At 38.0% G+C, this 5,982-nt stretch overlaps 1 pseudogene; it reads right to left on the bottom strand.

The window, feature by feature from the left end:
* Window positions 1–434: 434 nt before the first annotated feature.
* LOC135965379 (small integral membrane protein 30-like) lies at window positions 435–761 on the bottom strand (annotated as a pseudogene).
* Window positions 762–5,982: the final 5,221 nt, after the last annotated feature.

Raw genomic sequence — 5,982 nt, forward strand, 5'->3', positions numbered from 1 at the left:
CAACAAAACAAAAATCTAATAAAAAGACGGAGAAAACTCCCCAGCGATTCAGGAGGCAGTGATTATAACTAAACAGTGGTGACTTCCTAAGATTCTGAGCAAGAACTTCCTTCTTGCTATTTCACGTTCTTTGAGAATTCTAAAACTATGAAATATTACTTACGTACATTTCAGCCATCCTACTTCTTTGACCTCCTTTCTAACTAGCAAATACAAATTATAGGCTCCATTTTTCTGTGTATTATTTGTTGTAAAGAAAACTTTTTTTTCCCAATTTATATATGTGTGTCTGTTCCCATTTCATGGAAACAATGAAAAATGTAAAACTCCCTTATTTACTGATTCTTGGAAACTTTCAGACACCAAAGCTAAGGTTTAGCCTCTATAGCACAAAGGTTTTCAGGGTGAGGTTTGATTCAGTAGGCCTTTCAAAGTCACATCTGTCCATTTCTTTTTCGTGCATATACCCCCAAGCAGCACAAATGCCTGTAATGCTGAGAACCACACCTAACAAGAGGGCGATTGCATCATCGGCTTCTACTGCTTCGACAACAGGCAGCACCAAAAGCAGTGACATGAGGACTAAGGACAACTGTGTTGAAACTGAGGTCATGATGTTGGAATCTTGAGGGCTGAAGCTTCTAAAGAAATGGTATATACAGAATTCTATCTGACTTGAAATTTTCCCCTCCTGGAGCTCCGGATGCTGACATGAAGAAGTTCCACGTGACACTACCTTCCAGGAAGCAGCCATTACAGGACAGGAATACATTCTTAAATTTGATTATGTCATACATCATCTTAATAAGCATTTCTCTCTTTATTTATTTTTGCTAATGACTTATTACTTGCTGTTTATTTTTTATTTATTTTAGACTATGGAAATGATGTTAGACAAAAAGCAAATTCAAGCAATATTCTTATTCGAGTTCAAAATGGATTGTAAAGCAGTGGAGACAACTCACAACATCAATAATGCAGTTGGCCCAGGAACTGCTAATGAACATACTGTGCAGTGGGAGTTCAAGAAGTTTTGCAAAAGAGAGGAGAGCCTTGAAGATGAGGAGCGTAGTGGCCAGTCGTCGGAAGTTGACAACGACCAACTGAGAGCAATCATGGAAGCTGGTCCTCTTACAACTATACCAGAAGCTGCTGAAGAACTCAACGTCCACCATTCTACGGTCGTTCGGCATTTGATGCAAACTGGAAAGGTGAAAAAGCTTGATAAGTGGGTGCCTCATGAGCTGAGCAAAAATCACAAACGTTGTCATTTTGAAGTGTCGTCTTCTCTTATTCTACACAACAACAATGAACCATTTCTCCATTGGATTGTGATGTGCCACAAAAAGTGGATTTTATACAACCAGTGATGACCAGCTTGGTGGCTGGACTGAGAAGAAGTTCCAAAGTGCTTCCCAAAGCCAAACTTGCACCAAAAAAAGGTTATGGTCACTGTTTGGTGGCCTGCTGACGGTCTGATCCACTACAGCTTTCTGAATCCCGGCAAAACTATCACATCTGAGAATTATGGTAAGCAAATCGATGAGATGCACCAAAAACTGCAATGCCTGCAGCTAGCACTGGTCAACAGAAAGGACCCAATTCTTCTCCAGGACAACTCCGACCGTAGGTCCCTCAACCAACGCTTCAAAAGTTGAACAAATTGGGCTACAAAGTTTTGTCTCATCTGCCATATTCACCTGACCTCTCGCCAATCAACTACTGCTTCTTCAACCATCTTGACAACTTTTTCCAGAGAAAATGCGTCCACAACCAGCAGGATGCAGAAAATGCTTTCCAAGAGTTCGTCAAATCCCGAAGCACAGATTTTTACATTACAGGAATAAACAAACTTATTTCTCATTGGCAAAAATGTGTTGATTGTAATGGTTCCTATTTTGATTAATAAAGATGTGCTTGAGTCTAGTTAGAATTTTAAAATCACAGTCCAAAACGGTAATTACTATTGCACCAACCAGAATATATAGAATATATAACATAATATATAATATATTCCAAATATACTATATAAAAATATTGTATATATTTATTTATATATATTAGCTATATATTTCAAATATAATATATTATACTCCATATATAATATAGATCATATATATTCCACATATTATATATAATACTCCATATATATATTTCATTCATCATGTATATTTCATATATAGTATATTTAGGCAGGGTCTCGCTCTGTTGCCCAGGGTGGAATGCAGTGGCACAGTCACTGCAGCCTCTACCTCCCAGGCACAAGCAATCCTCTCACCTCAGCCTCCTGAGTAGCTGGGACTACAGGTACACACCATCACACTTGACTAATTAAAAAATTTTTTGTACAGACAGGATCTCACTATGTTGCCCAGGAGTCAAACTGCTGGACTTAAGTAGTCCTCTTGTCCCAGCCTCCCAAAGTGCTGAGATTATAGGCTTGAGCCATCACACCCAACAGAGGATACTTTTTCTGGCTGTTCTGCACCACAGCCTCCTTGGATGGGTAGAAGTGTGTTCATTTATTATCTAGCACATAGGCTCCTGAAACAGGAGGAATAATGTTCAAACATGATCAAAAGGAGTATACATCTCACACAGAGAAGCTGGGCTTGGAGCTGTTTTAACTGAATGTGACTGAACATGGTCTTAATTTGTAAAAGAAGGCAGGTTTTGAGTTATTTAAAAGATGCATATGGGAAAAATTTTCAACTTTGTGCACGTTGGGATTATGAACATGTGTCTGTGCACAGGTATAGGTGTGCATGAGCCCTTGAAAGTCAAAGCATAGGCCAGGAACAGTGGCTCACACCTGCAATCCCAGCACTTTGGAAGGCCAAGCCTGGTGGATAGCTTGAGTCCAGGAGTTTGCCTAAGTCAGGGAGTTTGAGACCAGCCTGGGCGACATGGGGAAACTCCGTCTCCATAAAATAAATAAATAATTTTTTAAAGTTAAAATTAAAAATTAGAAAAAAAGAAAGTCAAAGGGTGGACTGCAGTGAGCATTTATTGTTTTTGTCTGGCCAGCAGCCCAAATAAATGCCTTTGGAGAAAAGTTACCCGCAACTTTAGTCGTGCAATACCAAAGAAGGCACCAATCAGATCACCTTGCACGTGTGGCCACAGGACTGGGCAAACAATCCAGGCTGATAACAGGTTTTTGTTTGTTTGTTTTTTTTTTGCTGTTGTTGTTTGTTTTGTTCGTTTTTGAGACATAGTCTCGCTCTGTCACCCAGGCTGGAGTGCAGTGGCGCAATCTCGGCTCACTGCACCCTCTGCCTCCTCTGCCTCCTGGGTTTAAGCGATTCTCCTGCCTCAGCCTCTCAGGTAGCTGGGATTACAGGCATGTGCCACTATGCCCAGCTAATTTTTGTATTTTCAGTAGAAATGGGGTTTCACCATGTTGGCCTGGTTGGTCTAGAACTCCTGACCTCAAGTGATCCACCTGCCTCAGCCTCCCATAAGCACTGGGATTATAGGCGTGAACCACCGCGCCCAGCCTGATAATAGGTTTTTATTGGTAGAAACATTTTAAATGACAAGACATAGAATAACTAACAAAAATGTCTTATGAATGAAAGAAACATAAGTGGCATTTATAAAACACTCCTTACAACAAAAACAGAACACACACTTTTTTTTTTTTTCCTAATGCTTGTAGTACATATGCCAGGGTAGTTTACGTTCTAGGAAATAAAGCAAACCTCAACAATTTTTAAAGAATTGCAATTAAATAGAGTATGTTATCTGAACACAAAGGAATTAAAAACTAAAAACCAATAACAAAAAGATGTCTGGATTATCCTGAAATATTTGGAAATTAACACACTTCAAATAACCCATGAGTCAAAGTCAAAAGGTCAGTTAAAAATATTTTGCATTGAATTAAAACGAACAAACAACTTATCCAAAATTATAGGATGCAATTAAAGCAGTGCTTAGAGGAAAACTGATAGCATTAAATATATATATATGTATATATGCTATCAAATCAATGACCTAAGCTACCACCTTAAGAAACTATAAAAAGAAGAGTAAACTAAACCCAAAGGAAGTAGAAATAAGCAAATAATAAAGAGAAAAGCAGAAACTCATGAACATGTAAACAAAAATAATAAAGAAAATCAAACATAAAACTGGTTCCTCAGAAAGAGGAACAAAATTTATAAGCCCCTAGCCTGACTGATCAAGAAAAAGAAGAAAAACAGATTACTAATGTCAAGAATGAAAAATATTACATTATAGATCTTAGACATTAAAAGGATAAAGGAATATTTAATACAATATTATGCCTATAAATTTGATAAATTAGATGAAATGGGCAAATTCCTTAGAAAACACAAACTCCCTTGGCCGGGCGCGGTGGCTCAAGCCTGTAATCCCAGCACTTTGGGAGGCCGAGACGGGCGGATCACGAGGTCAGGAGATCGAGACCATCCTGGCTAACACGGTGAAACCCCGTCTCTACTAAAAATACAAAAAAAAAAAAAAAAAAACTAGCCGGGCGAGGTGGCGGGCGCCTGTAGTCCCAGCTACTCCGGAGGCTGAGGCAGGAGAATGGCGTAAACCCGGGAGGCGGAGCTTGCAGTGAGCTGAGATCCGGCCACTGCACTCCAGCCCGGGCTACAGAGCAAGACTCCGTCTCAAAAAAAAAAAAAAAAAAAAAGAAAACACAAACTCCCTAAACTCACTAAAGAGAAAATAAATAACTTACATATTCCTGTATATATCAAAGAAATTGAATTTGTCATTTAAAATATTTCACTAGCCTGGCCAACATGGTGAAACCCCATCTCTACTAAAAATACAAAAATTAGCTGGGCATGGTGGCGGGCGCCTGTAATCCCAGCTACTTGGGAGGCTGAGGCAGGAGAATCATTTGAACCTGAGACGCAGACGCTGTAGTGAGCGGAGATCACACTACTGCACTCCAGCCTCGGCAACAGGGCGAGATTCCGTCTCAAAAAAAAAAAAAAAATTCAACAACAATACTCCAAGCCTAGATGGCATCAGTGGTGAATTCCACTAAACATTTAGGGAAGAAATAATACAATTTCCCACAGATTCTTCCAGAAAATTGAAAAGAAGAAATGCTTACCAACTCATCTTATGAGGCCATTACACTAATACCCAAAGCAGAAATAAACACTACAAGAAAAAAAATCCTTTAGACCATTATCCCTCATAAACATAGATAACAAAAATCCTCAACAAAATGTTGGCAAACTGTGTTCAGCAATATATAAAAAAAATAATGCATCATGACAAAGTGGGGGAGTTATCCTGGAAATGCAAAATTGGTTCAACATTTAAGAATCAATGAATGTAATTTAATTGACTCAAGAAGAAAAACTATATGAACTTCTCAATAGAAGAAAAAAAAGATAATTGAACAAAATTCAGCATCAATTCATTATAAAAACTCTCCAAAATTAGGCACAGAAGGGAACTTTCACAATCAAACAAAGGGCAATTACACAAAACCTACAACTAATGTCATACTTCATGATTAAAGACTGAAAACTTTCTCCTAAAATCAAGAACAATGCAATGATGTTCACTCTCACCATTTGTATTTAACATCATACTGAAGGCCCTAGCCAGTGGAATAAAGCAAGAACAAGAAAATAGATTGGTGATAAAGAAATAAAACTCTTGATTCAAAGGTGACATGATTGCCTATGTAGAAAATACAAAAGATTCTATTTTAAAATCTCCCAGAACCAGTAAAGGCATTTAGCAAGGTCACAGTATGTAAGGTCAGTTCAATTAATTGTGTGTCTATAGACTAGCAATAAATAATTACAAAATGAAAACATTTTAAGTACCATTTACAAGAACACTGAAAATAATGAAATATGTAGGCTAAAATCTAACAAAATATAGGCAAGATCAGCATACTGAGAAGTACCAAACACTGATGAAAGAAATAAAATAGGATCTAAATAAACGGTGAGATAATCCGTATTTTTGAATTGTCAG

The sequence above is a fragment of the Macaca fascicularis genome, chromosome 10 (assembly GCF_037993035.2).
Source record: "Macaca fascicularis isolate 582-1 chromosome 10, T2T-MFA8v1.1".
In the NCBI taxonomy this organism is placed as follows: domain Eukaryota; kingdom Metazoa; phylum Chordata; class Mammalia; order Primates; family Cercopithecidae; genus Macaca; species Macaca fascicularis.